An 18,419-nucleotide genomic window follows, 5' to 3' on the forward strand; every position below is an offset into this window, starting at 1 on the left:
AAAACAGAAGCCTGTAGATCATTTTTTCTTATATAATTTAACAGTGAAGTAGGTTTAATGCTTTGCTTAAGAATTATGGAAAATTCTCTAAAACATGAATTTGTCAGGGTGGAACTACAATATCTTTATGGGCAATTTTATTTTGAAACATAGTCTAGTGTGGATCAGCCTTTTTGATTTCAAAATTAATACCAGCAGAGTATATTCTGAAATAGTTTTAAAGCACTACCCTCTCCATCCACAGTCACTGTTTGAGAAACTTGTAAGTGCAGAGAGAAGCAGGTTTAGAAAATGAACTAAATGTAAGTCACTTCATTTGTAAAGTCCCATAGCGACACTTTAAAGAACATAGGAAGATGGAGTGGTCACTTATCTTTTTATCTCTAGTTAGCTTAGATTTTAAAATTCTTATCTGTTACTCCTCCCTGAATTGATCCTAATTTATCATGCCAGAAAGTTATCTCTTTAATAATCACAGAGCATAGTACAGAGTTGCCTGCTTAATAGGTCATCAATGAAATCATAAATTAGACTCTTAAGATAGGTATAAATTATCTTTACAAAATTTACTTATCCAAAAAGAGAAAGAGTTAGAGTTGGGCTGAGAGGAATGATTGCTCTTTTGGGGTCATAACAGCTTCCTATTTCAAGTTAATAAGAATTAAATGAACTGCTGCAGCCTACATGCTGCTGTGCATTTATATTGCACGACTTTGCATAAATGTTATTTTTATATGGTCTCATGTCAAACATGGGAACAAATGCCAAGCAGGTGAAAGAATTCCTGTAACTTCTTATAAGTTAAAGATTTGGATTCAACAAATGTCAAAATAAACTTAAGCAGCAAACTGACTAAAATCACAAGCCAAAGAGAATTTTCAACAGTATACAATTTATTCTTTGAATCTCTCAGCTTTATTGAATCTGATAAAATGATACAGTGTCTCCTGTTTTTTAATTGAAGGCTCAAACCAATGTTTTGAGAGCTTAAATTTCACTGTTAATCTACAAAAGATTATTAGTATTGTACTTTAAGTTACCAATTCTGGTGAGATACCCTCACTAACATATATATATATATATATATATTCTGAAAAGAACTATCACAAAATCTGCATTACTCAGAGGTATCAGTAAAATAATAATAAGACAGAATTTCAAGTTTGTTGTTAAGATCCAAATGTGTTTTTTTTTTTTCCTGAATGTATGTCCTAATCTTGCATTTGCAAAGCATCATTTATAAGTCTGAGTATGTGCCTACTGAAGTTTGATTTTTATCACTTTACATAAGTCAAAAGGTTTAAAGTAATTGAAGGAATTAAATATATAAAAATTATTGGAAGATTTGATTTACAATGGTCTAGTAGAACATTTTCTAGGAGAGGTTTTAGGAAATGAAAAGAGTCATCAAACTAGCAGGAAAATGCCCATGATCATAGATGCCTATAGCAGAGGACAGGAAATTTGCAGGAAAAATTTATTAAAGCCTGAAGAGTTGGCAGTATATTACTTCCTCAGAAATCTGTGGGTCCTGCCCACCCTGAATGGAATAATTGCCTTTATTTTTCTCTTTCATTTTCAGATCTCATACAACTACTTCTTATCAGTAGATTTAAACCCGAAATAATGCAGACTGGGGGGAGGTTCAGTACATTTCTCATATCAGGCACAGTTGGGCCAGAATCATACAGAAAAATAGAAACCTGCCTTTTGTACAGGTAGGTGTTTAATACAAGAAATGATAACCCTAAAATTGTGTTAAAGTGCTGGAGGAGTCAAGGCCTGGAAAATTATTACTAACTCTCAATTTCATTCTTTGAATTTAGAAAATCAGTTTTGCAGAAATACAAGGAAACTTCAGACAATAAAAGGACCTGCCTGTAACAGCAGACAGGGAAATTATCAAGGAAACACTAGGAGAGCTACGTAACTTCATGTCTTCCAAAGCCCAAGCTTACACCTGGAAACTCTGCAGGAGACACAAATGGTCTCTGCTTCTGTTCTGCCTTCCAAACTGACTTTGCTTTTCTCCTTTTCAAAGTTTCGTGTTGGGGAAACCTCAACCAGAAATTTGCTCTCAGTGTTTCCTGTCCATAATTCAGCAAGGGCCGGAAGATGATGGTGATGATTAGTAGTTGAAATAGGTAGTTTTCCCCGGTTCTTACCCATTCATATCCAAACTCTCATCAAGTTATGTGGATTCTATTTGTTATACAGATCCCGAATGTATTCACTTATCTCCACCTTTGTCCTTATCCTCCTGTTGTGTGTGTGTGTGTGTGTGCTCAGTCACTCACTTGTGTCTGACACTTTATGATCCTATGGACTCTGTAGCATGCCAGCACCTCTGTCCATGGGATTTCCTAGACAAGAATACTGGAGTGGGTTGCCCAATTCCTCCTCCAGTGGATCTTCCTAACCTAGGGACAGAATGCATGTCTTTTGTGTTACCTACATGTGTTTCCTACATTCCTACATTTGCTACACTGGCAGATTTTTTTTTTTTTTTTTACTACTGAGCCACCTCGGAAGTCACTATCCTCCTATTACATGCCATCATTCTTTCTCACCTGGACTATCACAATGAAAATTAACTGGTCTCTTCAATTCAGTTGATAAGTTGTGTCTGACTCTTTGTGACCCCATGGAATTCAGCCCACCAGGCCTCCCTGTCCATCACCAACTCCCGGAGTTTACCCAAACCCTTCTCCATTAAGTCAGTGATGCCATCCAACCATCTCATCCTCTGTCATCCCCTTCTCCTCCCACCTTCAATCTTTACCAGTATCAGGGTCTTTTCTAATGAGTCAGTTCTTTGCATCAGGTGGTCAAAGTATTGGAGTTTCAGCTTCAGCATCAGTCCTTCGAATGAACACCCAGAACTGGTCTCCTTTAGGATGGACTGCTTGGATCTCCTTGCAGTCCAAGGGACTCTCAAGAGTCTTCTCCAACACCACAGTTCAAAAGCATCAGTTCTTCAGCGATCAGCTTTCTTTATAGGCCAACTCTCACATCCATACACAACTATTGGAAAAACCATAGCTTGACTAAACGGAACATTGTTGGTAAAGTAATGCTTCTGCTTTTTAACATGCTGTCTACGTTGGTCATAGCTTTTCTTCCAAGGACCAAGCATCTTTTAATTTCATGGCTGCAGTCACCATCTGCAGTGATTTTGGAGCCCACTCCCCGCCAAAAAAAAAAAATAATAATAATAAAGTCTGTCACTGTTTCTATTATTTCCCCATCTATTTGCCATGAAGTGATGGGGCCGGATGCCATGATCTTAATTTTCTGAATGTTAAGTTTTAAGCCAACTTTTTCACTCTCCTCTTTCACTTTCATCAAGAGGCTTTTTAGTTCTTTGCTTTCTGCCAAAAGGGTGGTGTCATCTGTGTATCTGAGGTTATTGATATTTATCCCAGTAATCTTGTTTCCAGCTCTTGTGTTTCATCCAGCCTGGCATTTCACATGATGTACTCTGCATTTAAGTTAAATAAGCAGATGACAATATACAGATGACGTACTCCTTTCCTGATCTGCAAGCAGTCTGTTGTTTCATGTCCATTTCTAACTGTTGCTTCTTGACCTGCATACAGATTTCTCAGGAGGCAGGTCAGGGGGTCTACTATTCCCGTGTCTTTAAGAATTTTCCACAGTTTGTTCTGATCCATACAGTCAAAAGCTTTGGTGTAATCAATAAAGCAGAAGTACATATTTTTTTCTGGAATTCTTGCTTTTTTGATGATCCAGCAAATACTGCCAATTTGACCTCTGGTTTCTCTGCCTTTTCTAAAACCAGCTTGAACATCTGGATGTTCACAGCTCGTGTACTGTTGAAGCATGTTTTGGAGAATTTTGAGCACTACTTCGCTAGCATTTGAGATGGTAGTTTGAACATTCTTTGGCATTGCCTTTCTTTGGGATTAGAACGAAAACTGACGTTTTCCAGTCCTGTGGCCACTGCTGAATTTTCCAAATTTCCTGGCATATTGAGTGCACCACTTTCACAGCATCATCTTTTAGGATATGAAATAGCTCAATTGGAATTCCATCAGTTCACTAGCTTTGTTCCTAGTGATGCTTCATAAGGCCCACCCGACTTGGCATTCCAAGATGTCTGGCTCTAGGTGAGTGATCACACCATTGTGGTTATATGGGTCATGAAGATCTTTTTTGTATAGTTCTTCTGTGTAATCTTGACACCTCTTCTTAATATCTTCTGCTTCTGTTGGGTCCATACAATTTCTGTCCTTTATTGTACCTATCTGTGCATGAACTGTTCCCTTTGTATCTCTAATTTTCTTGAAGAGTTATCTAGTCTTTCCCATTCTATTGCTTTCCTCCATTTCTTTGCATTGATCACTGAGGAAATCTTTCTTATCTCTCCTTGCTATTCTTTGTAACTCTTCATTCAAATGAGTATATCTTTCCTTTTCTCCTTTGCCTTTAGCTTCTCTTCTTTTCTCAGCTCTTTGTAAGACCTCATCAGACAAACTTTTTGCCTTTTTGCATTTTGTTTTCTTGGGGAGTTTTGATCACTGCCTCCTGTACAATGTCAGGAACCTCCGTCCATAGTTCTTCAGACACTCTGTCTATTAGATCTAATCCCTTGAATCTATTAGTCACTTCTGCTGTATAATCAATCATAAGGGATTTGATTTAGGTCGTAACTGAATGGTCTAGTAGTTTTCCCTACTTTCTTCAATTTAAGTCTGAATTTGGCAATAAGGAGTTCATGATCTGAGCCACAGTCAGCTCCCAGTCTTGTTTTTGCTGACTGTATAGAGCTTGTGCATCTTTGACTGCAAATAATATAATCAATCTGATTTCAGTATTGACCATCTGGTGATGTTCATGTTTAGAGTCTTCACTTGTGTTGCTGGAAAAGGATGTTTGCTATGACCAGTGCGTTCTCTTAGCAAAACTCTTTTAGCCTTTGCCCTGCTTCCTTCTGTACTCCAAGACCAAATTTGCCTGTTTTCTGGGTAGATCCTGACTTCCTACTTTTGCATCCCAGTCCCCTATAATAAAGAGGACATCTTTTTTGGGTGTTAGTTCTAGACATTCTTGTAGGTATTCATAGAACCATTCAACTTCAGCTTCTCCAGCATTACTGGTCCACAACCTCATCTAATCTGTGACTCTGAAGATTCTGTGTACAGCCTCAGAAACTACCTTTTCTTTTAATTCTTTGGGAGAATGTTGTTCATATCTTTTCACATCAAAGTTTAACTATTTACCACCAGTCAAGTGAAGTCTCATTGTCAGGAATAATGGGATGTCAAGGTGTATTACTATTACATTTATTCCATGTCAATAAGGGAGATACACATAAGTTAAAATGGATAACAAAAGAATAGCATGACCGATTTACCATATTTTGACAATATTTTATTTCAACATAGAGGTACTTAAATCAAAATATTCTTGTAGTCATTCCTTCACTCAGCATATATTTTAATTATTATTTGTTGTTGCTCAGTCACTCAGTTGTGTCCTACTCTTTGTGACTCCATGGACTGCAGAATGCCAGGCTTCCCTGTCCTCCAACATCTCCTGGAGCTTGCTCAAACTCATGCCCATTGAGCTGGTGATGCCATCCAACCATCTCATCCTCTGTCATCTGCTTCTCCTCCTGCCTTTAATCTTTCCCAGCATCAGGGTCTTTTCTAATGAGTCAGCTTTTCGCATCAGGTGGCCAAAGTATTGGAGCTTCAGCTTCAGCATCAGTCCTTCTAATGAATATTCAGGACTGATTTCCTTTAGGATGGACTGCTTTGATTTCTTTGCAGTCCAAGGGACTCTCAAGAGTCTTCTGCATCACCACTGTTTTAAAGCATCAATTCTTTGGTGCTCAGCTTTCTTTATCGTCCAACTCTCACATCTGTACATGACTACTGGAAAAACCAGTACATTGACTAGATGGACCTTTGTTGGAAAAGTAATGTCTCTGGTTTTTAATACTCTGTCTAATTTTGTCATAGATTTTCTTCCAAGGGGCAAGGATCCTTTAATCTCATGGCTGCAGTCATCATCAGAAGTGACTTTGGAGCCCAAGACAATAAAGTCTCTCACTGTTTACATTGTTTCCCCATTTATTTGCCATGAAGTGATGGCTTTTAAATTAAACTTTTAAACTCCTACCTTTCTTTATCTTGGTAATTTTTAGATAGCTTTTTTAAATAAAGTTTTAAAATAAAAATGTATTTACTTATTGGCACTAGAAACGCATTTCCAGGGCTTTATGTGAAAGATGTAAATGTACTGTATGAAATGATATGAATGTGTATAAAACATATATGCTCATATTATTTCCAGATTTTATGCATTGCTATATTTTCAATTCTATCTATAAGGTATGACACCATACCTCTGAGTAACTTGTCATTATTCTTTCCACTACTCATATTCAGTATAATATTCATAGTCAATACAAACTTATTTAAATGTGCACATTATGTAAGTGTAATTTATTATTCAAGTACACATCTTATTTCTTTGCTTTTTCCTTTCTGTCTCTGATGATTAATTTTGTGTATCACTTTGACTAGGCTATGTTATTCAATTGTTATATCAGAGACAAGACTAAGGTGTTGCCACGAAGATATTTTTCAAGTGTGATTAACATTTAGATCAATCTGCATAAAGCAGATTGTTAAGTCACTTCAGTTGTGTCTGACTCTGTAACCCCATGGACTATAGCCCATGAGACTCCTCTGTCCAAGGGATTTCCCCAGGTAAGAATACTGGAGTGGGTTACCTTTTCCTACTCCATGGGATCTTCCCAACCCAGCTTCTTATGTCTCCTGCTTTGGCAGGTGGTTTCTTTACCACTAACTCAATTTAATCCTATCAGTTGAAGGTCTTTAAGAGCAAAGACTGAGGTTACTCAAAGAAGGGATTTGGACTCAAGATTAAGGCATCAACTGTGTCCTGAATGCTAGCCTGCCAGAACTGTCCTACAGATTTTGAACTTGTCAAATCCCAAGTTCCTTAAAATAAATCTATTTGTCTATCTATCTATTATCTCATATTGATTCCATTTCTCTGGAGAACTTTGACTAGTACAATGTTCTTTATGGTTTCAAGTGTACTTCTTAGTGGGGGCATGATGAAAAATTCAGGAATAAAAGCAGAGCTAGTTCATAAAGCATGCATGTTGTATTGAAAAATTTTGAGGAGTTTCTCTAGAGCTGCCCTAAGTTACAATGAGATAATTTTGACAATTGTATTTAGCTTTTAGAACTATTATTTCAACTGTACTCTACAAAATGTGCTGCATTTTTAAAGCTAGATTTCTGGAAGTTGAATTAGATTGAGAATCTCTTAGAAAAGAGTTGATGGTGTTTATCACAGGAAAGTTATATGGTGGTTTCAGAAAATGGGATGTCTAAATTTCCTTTTTATTTAGGAATCAATTATTTATGTTGACAGGATTCAAGGTATGATCCTGAGAGTGGGTGGGTAAAGATGAGAGGATGAATCATCCTTATTAAGATTATAGATATTTATACTGAAGGTAAGATTTGGATAGAGAGAAAGATGTGATGTTAAATGGGGGAAAATGACCAGAAAGGTGGTAGACAGTAGTGGTAGGAAGGGTGAGAGTTCTAAGGGGCGAATTCCTGGTATCGAGCAGGGTTACAGGGAATAAGCGGTATATGTTATAGGAGACACACACCTCAGGGACAAGGCTGGGAGAGGGAAGCGTTTCTAAACAGTTTGATAATTTAGTTGCTTTTTCTATGAAACAGAGATTAAAAGGAGACTGTGGACTCTGTTGATTATTTAAATATTCCACATCTTTGGTCATCATTATTGATAAAAGGGGTATGAGTTTCAGAGTTAAAAGTAAAAATGTTAGTCACTCAGTCATGTCCAACTCTTTGTGACTCCATGGACTATAGCCTGCCAGGCTCCTCCATCCATGGGATTCTCCAGGCAAAAATACTGGAGTGAGTTGCTATTTCCTTCTCCAGGGGATCTTCCTGACTCAGGGATTGAACCTGGATCTCCCACATTGATGCCAAATAAATGTTGGGTAAATGAATAAATCAATGAACTTACTGCCATGTGTTTATCTCTTTTAATCTAATAATTTAGGTTTATTCCTTTTGATCTAAAATTGCATATAGTGGCCTCATTGATACTTGAAAAGTTCTTATAAATGGTATTAAGAATTCTTATTGTACACATAATGGAAAGCACTTGAAGGCAATCTGACTTTGGAAACCCTCTAAAAGTGGTTCAGTTCAGTTGCTCAATCATGTCCGACTCTTTGCGACCCCATGGACTGCAGCACACCAGGCTTCCCTGTCCATCACCAACTCCAGGAGCTTGCTCAAGCTCATGTCCATTGAGTCAGTGATACCATCCAACCACCTCATCCTCTGTCATCCCCTTCTCCTCCTGCCTTAAATCTTTCCCAGCACTAAAAGTGGTACCCAGTTTGTATAGCAAAATATTGCCTATAATATTTAAATTGGGATTTCAATTTGAAGTTTGAATTTAATCACAACTATGAAAGGAAGATTAATGATAATTTCTTGAATTATTTATCAGAATTAAGGGATATAGTATGGATACTCAAGCAATCTACGATAGTGAATAGCTGTTCGTGTTTGCAGTGAAACAGAAAAAATGCCTCAGTTAAAACATAGAGCTGATCTTTATATAAAATTATCACATTCAAATCCTTTTTGATGAGAATTTCAATTTTAATTACATAAAATGAATTCCATAAAATACAAAGTGAACAAACATATTTTTAATTTTAATAAGAAGCATTATAACATGATGGGAATTGAAATTACTTTCTAGGGAAAACTATCACTTCATAGACTGAGTATGAAACCAACCAAGCTTTATCCAGATTGAACAAGTTTCTCTATGCCTTATTTTCTCATAGGTAGGATATAACTAATAATAAATCTATAACCATTTAGTGACTTAAAGTATGTTAAGCAGTTCACATAGTTCCTGAGAAAAAAGGTTTTTACGAGCATTAGTTGTTTGATGGAGTCTTGAAAATGATGATGTTTAAATTCACCTAAATTATTACTTTATCTATATATGTTATTTGACCATTGTATAAGGCACTATTCACCCCAAATTTAGTCAATCATGGTGTTTATTTCATAAACCTATTCAGATTAATTTAATCTAAATATAAATGAAGAGTAAGAACCTGAAAGAGCACTCAATTTCCCCCCTTTTGTATTTTAAAAATTTGCTATTTGAAGTATGTTTGATTTACTATTAATATATTAGCTTCAGTTGTACAGCACAGTGTGGAGGAGGAAATGTCCACCCACTCCAGTACTCTTGCCTGGAAAATCCCATGGATGGAGGAGCCTGGTAGGCTGCAGTCTATGGGGTTGCGAAAAGTCGGACACGACTGAGTGACTTCACTTTCTCTTTTCACTTTCATGCACTGGAGAAGGAAATGGCAACCCACTCCAATGTTCTTGCCTGGAGAATCCCAGGGATGGCAGAACCTGGTGGGCTGCCATCTATGGGGTCGCACAGAGTCGGACACGACTGAAGTGACTTAGCAGCAGCAGCATAGTGATTCAGTATTTTTATAATTATATTCCATTTAATTATTACAAGATGTGTGTGTTATTATTACAAGTCGTTCAGTCCTGTCTGACTCTTTGCGACCCCATGGACTTTAGCCCACCAGGCTGCTCTGTCCATGGGATTCTCCAGGCAAGAATACTGGAGTGGGTTGCCATTTCTTTCTCCATATTACAAGATAGTACCTGTAATTGTCTGTGGTATATGATATATCCTTGTTGCTTACCTATTTCATGTATAGTAGTATTGATCTCTTATCCTCATACCCCTAACTTGCCCCTTCCTGCTTTCCTCTCCCCACTGATGACAATTTGTTTTATCTTGCGGTGAGTGTGTTTCCATTTTGCCATATACATTTGTTTATTGTTTAGATTCCATGTATTAGTGATGTCATACATTTTTTTTCTTTTTCCCTCTGTCTGAGTTATTTGACTAAGCATAGTATTGCCTCAATCCATCCACATTGCTACAAATGGTGATATTTCATTGAAAAATAATTCAGTTTTAATCATCTGCAATACTTAAATAGAGAAAAATGTAAACCTCCCTTAAAACTGACAAGTCACTTTTCTAGTGAAAATAAAGCTATTTCTTTCAGTTATATAGAATATTATGTAAAGTTTAAAAATAAAATAAAATTAAAAAAATAAAGCTAAAAAAATAAAATAAAATAAAAAATAAACTAAATGAATAATAAAAGTTAAAAAAAGAATATTTAATGTAAAAATTTAAGAACTTAGGTTTGTAGAAAAATCAAGAGAACAAAGAACAACTTTTATAAAGTGTATTTACTATTTTATATAAAAATTTAATTGTGTTCTGCTGTGAAAATAATGTCTAGATAAGCACAAATCCCATTCCTCTGAATGTGATAAATTTTAGTAGTGTTATTCAAGCATTTCTAATAAAAACTGGTAAATAATTCATGGTACAAACACTGCCAAGTTGCAATAATTTTTCTTTATCTCAAATTTATTTACCAAGAAGCTGAAAAGTTTTAACTCGCCAAAAGTAAATTAGAGAAATAGCAATATTAATGATTCTCTCCTTTCTAGTAGTGAAAAGTAGAGCCAAAACATTGTCACCAGGACTAATGTGTGAAGTATGAATTTGGGATTTTTCTGTAGTGGGTTAGTAATGGGCCAAATACCATCATATTGAAACTTTGAAGGCAAGTGAATTAATAAAGCCCATTCCCACATGATTTGCTGAAAGGCACACAAAGCCAAGTAGATGGCATGGGAGTACAATTTTCCATGTGTAGGCCCTTCAGATAGCAGGAGCCATTACCAGCTGTTACATGAAAATATTTTTCTGTGCTCTCATTTTTTTGTTGTAAGTCTTCTCTCATGAAGCATAATTCTTGTCTATACTTTCATCACCATATTGGATTTGCTGCCAGGAAATAATACAATGAATTTAAACCAGAAAAATCTCTCATCCTAAATTAATCTTCTTTGAAATAAATTGATAACTTGGATGTTGGTTCAATAAGTCTGTTCCTTCCTTGGGTTCCTTAACACCATCTAACTTGGTAAAATAGAATAAATGAAACTGCATTCATGTGAATCACACTTAATCTGGGCTTGCCCCAGTAAATGTATTTCCAATTTTTGACATCTGCATAAGGACCACATCTTTATCCACATTTTGATATACCTTTAGTTCCAATAATATGCAGTGTACACTGAGGAAGTTTCAGAATTTTCCTTTTCTCTCTCTGTTTTATATTTCCTCATTCTTCACCTTCCTGACTTGTTAAACTTTTTATCTTTCTCAGATTAAACTCATTCTCTGTTTGTGTGTGTGTGAGAGAGAGAGAGAATCTGTAATCTATATAAGCAGAAGCATTCATGAAGTTTTACTTTTCTTCTCAAGCAGGGTGATTGCATCCCAACAGCATAAACAAAATCTATGTTTGCCTTTGGTGGTGACAGAACGGCTTCCCAATGGCTTCAGGTCATGAAACAGACATTTAAATATTTTAGCTCATGGTGTAAAAAGGTGAAAGAGCACTGCTTTGTGTACACTTGGCTGATTTCTTTCATCCAAAATTCTAATACTAATTGAACTAATACTAGTTGAAATTCTAATTCAACTTCCCTGATTATTAGTTCAATATTTATATATCTCTGTTTTTTCTGTTACCTTCCCTCCTCCAAATTAACAACAAAAAACATCTTTTGCTGATAGGAAATTACCAGGCAATTACTAACACTAGTTCCTCAATGCACCTACTTGATTGCATCCCACACAGGAAACTAATGGAAAGTTGAAGAAATGTTTATACATTAGTAAAACATTGTATAATTTTTAGTCACAGAGTTTATTATTTAGAAGCTAAAGTTTTAACATTATTCAACAGGATAAATACTTCAAATGACAAAATTTACATTGACTTACTCATCTTTACATTCCCTCAAATTATAATATGAATTATAGCAATAGTGTATTTTGCTTGTTGAAGGTTCAGCTTTTGCACCTCTTCCCATAAAGTGACTGGGAAAAAAAGCTTTAAAATGTTGTCTTAAGACAAGGCAAGTCATTTTCAATGTATTTTATGCCTTCCAGGAATTAAATTATGTTTATTTAGTTAGTGTATGTCCAGACCACCTGTACCAATGTTTCTTTAAACAGTCTACATATGGGGAAGAGAAAACTGACAGTGTTAGGAGTAGCAGGTGATTAGTGTGGCATAAATATTTTGGGCTTTTTTTTTTTTTAATTCTGCTATTTTTTTTGTTTTGATCATGTGTTTGGATTGAGCTGAATTTGACATTATCATATTTGTATGTGTGATTAATAGAATATGACTGGAGAAACAAACTGCTTTTGAAAGAAACCTCTTCAGGCAGGTAATGTCATGCAGATTGCAGTTGAAATATCATCCCATCCATTCTAGCAGTTTTCTGCCCTTATATCCACATTCATGATTTCCTTGTTAAGTTTTTCTTTTTTAGTGCTCAATACCTCAAGGATATGGGCAAAAAATAGTTAATACTATGATCATGTTCTTTTCAAAACCCTATGATCAATTCATGTAGAATCATTGAAATGAGTATAAGAATTACATCCCTTGCCACAAAAATCCTCTTAAAATGACAACACTAGGATTCTTAAGAGATGATTCCAAAAAAAGAGAATATGAATGAAGAAAACAGCAGCAAAATACCAAAGTTAGAGGACCTGCAAAGGTGATAAGCGACTTAGCAGATACAAGTAAGAAGAATCACAAAGTGGGGGCAGAGAAAGTCAAGATGCTCCCTGATTTTCCTGAGAAAACTTGCAAAATGCTTAGGAATTCGTAGGCTTCAGATTTCCCTAAAAGTGAGGCGTAATTCAGGGATAAGATGAATATCTATAAGAGAAGTGCCTATTCTGTACCATGAAGTCATTTCTCTGTACACTGTCTGAAGTCTTGTTGTTTAGTTGTTAAGTCCTGTTAGACTCTTTGTGACCCCCTTGACTGGAGGCCACCAGGCTCCTTTGTCCATGGGATTCTCTGGGCAAGAATACTGGAGTGGGTTGCCATTTCTTTCTCCAGGGGATCTTCCCAACCCGGGATCAAACCTACATCTCCTGCATTGGCAGGAAGATTCTTTACCACTGGTTCACCTGGGCAACCTACCAAGATTCCTGAAAACTAGCAGAGTTCTTTTTTTGTAGAAAGATAAAAGTGTCTTTGGATCCGAGGCTGCCAGGACTGAACGAGGGCAGTGTTATCATACTGCATGGAAGGCAACGAGTGGCTTTCTGTCAGGACAGAGTTACATGTGTGCAGTCTGTATACCCTGCAGAAGAGAAAAAGAATGGCTAAAATCATGGAATTTGTTATGGTCTGAATATTTGTGTCCTCCCAAAAGTCTTGTGTTGAAATCTTAAGCCTGAGGTGACAGTATTTGAAGATGGGGCTTTGGGGAGATGATTAGGTCATGGGGGTGGTATCCTCATGAATGGGATAAGTGTCCTTTGTTAAAGACACCAAAGAGTGTCTTGGTCATTCCACCAAACAGCACAGTCTATGAACGGAGAATCAATCCTCACCAGAAACCACACTGAATCTGCCAGCATTATGATCTTGGACTTCTCTATCTATAGAACTATAAGAAATAAACGTATTTAAGCCACCTTGTTTGTGATAGTTTTTACAGCAACTCAGGCAGACTAAGATTCCATACCCTATTCCTTCACCCATAGAGCTATGTCTACACAGACATGGTGTCCTATGGTTAATTCATATAATATGCAGTATAAGGTTGTTATATTATTGAAAAGTGTACAGTAAACATCTACATCTTATATTCTCATTCCCCACATTGCCTCCAAAACAAATGCAAAGACTTAAATTTGTAAATCCAGGAAGAAGTGTGAAAGGATTTTCTCAAGGCACACTATTTTATTCAAAAATTTTTTTAAAAGAACAACCAAACAAAAAACATTTTTTTCCTTAAAAATATACACACTTATCATCTGGGTAAAAATAAGACATCAGTAATCAACAATTGTTTAAACACAGTCTCTCAACATTAAGACTGTTCATACTTGAACTATGCTGCTGCTGCTGCTGCTGCTGCTGCTAAGTCGCTTCAGTTGTGTCTGACTGTGCGACCCCATAACTATACATGGACCCAAATTAATGAAGGAACACAGCCTTTAGTTTATTAATGGCTCCAGTTTCGTTTTTTGGATTTTGTAGAATTTTCCTGCTCTCACAGCAGTTATTCACACATGGTATCCTGGAGACTAACAAAAAAAAAGTTGGATGGAAATCAAAGATATAGTCTTACTAATTTATATTATATTGCTGCCTTTGTTCATTTGAGCTGCTATTGCAAAATGCCACAGGCCAAGTAGCTTGTAAGCAACAGAAACTTATTTCTTACTGTTCTGGAGGCTGAAAGTCCCAGATCAAGATGCTAGCATGATTGGGTGAGGTTCCACTCCCAGGTGGCAGGGTTCTCATTGTGTCCTCACATGGTAGAAGGGGCTCCAGAGCTAGGTGGGATCACTGTCTCTCTCTTTTTCGCAATTTTATTTCTATTTATACACAATTTTTCAGGTTTGTTGAGCTGTAATTGACATATAACATGTGTAAGTTTAATGAGTACAACGGGTTGATTTGATATACTTTATATAGTGCAGTGTGATTACTTAACACCACCATCATGTCACATAATGCCATTTATTTTCTGTGGTGAGAACCTTTAAGAATATACAACTATACGGTCGACTGTATCCACAATGCTGTGAATCTAGTCCTCAGAACTTTATCGTCTTGTAGTTGGAAGTTGCAGCATTTTGGAGAAGGAAATGGCAACTCACTCCAGTATTCATGCCTGGAAAATCCCATGGACCGAGGAGCCTGGTGGGCTACAATCCATGGGGTCGCAAAGAGTCGGACATGACTGAGCGACTTCTGTGTGTGTGACCAATAGGATTCTGACTTGTGAGTTTACAATATAAAGAGGCCACGACCATATGTCACATTATTGCTTCTTTTTACAATTAATAGAATTTTAATTTTTTAACACTTCCGAGCTTATTTCCATTTTCACTAAACAGGAAGAATTATATTACCTATATTATGAGACTGTTGTGAGCATTAAGCAGGATGATGGAAATTTAGAACAGTACCTGGTACAGAGCAACTCTCCAGCATGTGAATGAAAGCCTTGCCCATTGGTGAGAGTTGGGTTACAGTGACATTTAGAAACAGGAAAGTAAGTTCTTGCTTCGGCAACAGATAAACTAAAATTGAAACAGTTCAGAAAATCAGGAAGCTGTGGCAAATAATCCACCTGCCGATGTAGGAGACGCAGTAGATGAGAGTTCTATCCCTGGGTCGGGAAGATCCCCTGGAGTAGGAAATGGCAACCCATTCCAATATTCTTGCCTGGGAAAGCCCAGGTGCAGAGGAACCTGATGGGTTCATGGCATATCAAAGAGTCCGACATGACTGAACACTGTCCAAACACACAGAGAATCAGGAAGGTGAGGACTAGATCCCACATCCCCCACTTGCTAGCTGTGTGATCTCTGAAAAAATCCCTTAACCATCTTAACTCAATTTTTTCATGTGTAAAACTGACATCACAGGTACTTGTTTAAGAAGTTCAGTTTTTAAAAATATAGTTTATACAGAAAATATTATATTACTTCCAAGTATTAGAAATAGATGTATTATATTAAATATTTTTTTGATCTATACCATCACTGAATTTCAAAAATGTAGTTAATCTTAAGGGGTTATCTTTAGTTTCTTGTGGGATTGCTTGATAATAATTTTCATTGATATTCTTAAGTGATATTGGCCTAATGTATTGCTTTATCATTCACATTAATTACACTTCAGTATAACTCCAAACAAATTGAAAAAACTTTTCTCTGAAACAGTTTACATGTGAATTTACTCTCTCTGATCTTTAAAAATTGGGTACAATTTCCCACAGAAAAAGATCACAAGTCTAGGGTATTTTACTGGGAAGTTCTTTTAAATTGTTTATACTCTCTGTATCTTTTGGCTGCTATTTTTATATGCTATATTTTCTCCAAAGCATACATTTCATCTGAATTTCCAAATTTTTAAGACAGATATATTTTTAGTTGTTCCTCTTTTTTAAAATTTCTTTGTTCTGTGAGTTTCACTTGCCTTTTCTTAATTTTATATTTGTATGCTTTTAAACCCTTGTTGAATATTCAATTAGCTAGAGTGTGTCTAGTTTGTCTGTCTTTATTTTCATTTTAAAAATAATTATTTTCAGCATAAGTGTAATTATTCTATATTGTAATTGTTGTTTCATTTTTCCAAATTATTTCATTCACCTTTTATGGTACTTTATAGTTTTGTGACTAAATAGCATGTGTAAATATTTTATATTTTTAAATTTCTAGATACTTATCCTTAAGATTTGTCAACTTTTCTAATTCAAAAAATTCAGAAATAATAAGAATTGACTGTCCAAGATAAATTATGGATAATTCAATCTATTTCCAAGAAATTATTAATTCTGTGAAAATAGTGATAAAATATGTAATTTTGTCAATATGCATAAGTCAAAGAACATGTTTATTATTACAAACATGAAATTTGTGATCTCTCCTTATTTGTTCATATCTTCAGCCATTCAAAAATCTTTACTGAGGACTTATCCATTACCTTATATTGTTATATGGTTTTTAAAAGCCTGGCAAAATAACAATATTCATTCAAAAGTCAGTTTTACAGCACTCCCTGAGCCATCACTCAGTATGCAGCCAACTCATCTTCTCCAATATGCAATTAGCTTTTTTATACAAAAATTGATTTATGGTTAGATTTTCCATTATCTGGAATGTGTCCTTTTGAAGCAAATTTTCCTAAGCACAAAAAATTCTGAGACCTGGACTTCAGATTGCTTTGAAAAAATATTTATCCTCTTATCCTTGTATTAAAAAAACAAAAATAGAAGTATCGCATTATCATAGGAATGTTGTGTGACTTTTTATAAAGTATTTCTTTGAAACAAACTCAATGTGTCTCCACAGATGCAGATTATTTTCTTGAGAATGAACATTTCTTCTTTTCCTTTTTTATTTCCATCAAGGAGATAGAAACAAATAAGAAAATGACAGACATATCGTGGAACTCATTATACAGTAAATAGAGTGCAACCATGCAAATGCAATTCACTGGTCCACCTGACTTGGGTGGACCTTCAGAAGGGAGGCCTTCTGAAGACTCTCAGTGTCAGCTAAGTAATAATACAAGTGGGACCAGGGACATGTTCAAAATTCTGTATATACTCTTAACCAGTGTTCAAATATGTTGCTGCTTTTCCCATATCCAGGATTATAAATTCAGGAATCAAGAGTGGACATGGGAGTGCCTGACTCATACTGATGCCTACAGACCTACAAGTGAATCATTTGCTTCCTATCCCTGTGAACGTAGGCTCTCCTAGCTTCAGTTCAGTTCAGTTCAGTTGCTGAGTCATGTCTGACTATTTGTGACCCCATGAACTGCAGCACTCCAAGTTTCTCTGTCCTTCACCATCTCTCAGAACTTTGCTCAAACTCATGCCCATTGAATTGGTGATGCTATCCAAGCATCTTGTCCTCTATAGTCTCCTTCTCCTCCTGTCTTCAATCTTTCCCTGCATCAGGGTCTTTTCCAGTGAGTCAGTTCTTTGCATCAGGTGGCCAAAGTATTGGAGCTTCAGCTTCAGCATCAGTCCTTCCAATGAATATTCAGGACTGATTTCCTTTAGGAATGACTTGTTTGACCTCCTTGCAGTCCAAGGGACTCTCAAGAGTCTTCTCCAGCACCACATTTCAAAAGCATCAATTCTTCAGAGCTCAGCTTTCTTTATGGTTCAACTCTCACATCCATACATGCCCACTGGAGAAAAAACATAGCTTTGACTAGACAGACTTTGTCGGCAAAGTAATGTCTCTGCTTTTTAATATGTGGTCTAGGTTGGTGATAGCTTTTCTTCCAAGGAGCAAGAGTCTTAATTTCATGGCTGCAGTCACCATCTGCAGTGATTTGGAGCACTCCCCCCCCCCAAAAAAAATCTCACTGTTTCCATTGTTTCCCCATCTATTTGCCATGAAGTGATGGGACAAGATGCCATGATCTTTCTTTTTTAAATGTTGAGTTTTAAGCCAGCTTTTTCACTCTCCTCTTTCACTTTCATCAAGAGGCTCCTCAATTCCTCTTCGCTTTTTGCCACAAGGGTGGTGTTATCTGCATATGTGAGGTTATTGGTATTTCTCCTGGAAATCTTGCTTCTAGTTTGTGCTTCATCCAGCCCGGCATTGCTCATGATGTACTCTGCTAGTTTAGAGACTTCCAGAGG

The sequence above is a fragment of the Bos javanicus genome, chromosome 24 (assembly GCF_032452875.1).
Source record: "Bos javanicus breed banteng chromosome 24, ARS-OSU_banteng_1.0, whole genome shotgun sequence".
In the NCBI taxonomy this organism is placed as follows: Eukaryota; Metazoa; Chordata; class Mammalia; order Artiodactyla; family Bovidae; genus Bos; species Bos javanicus.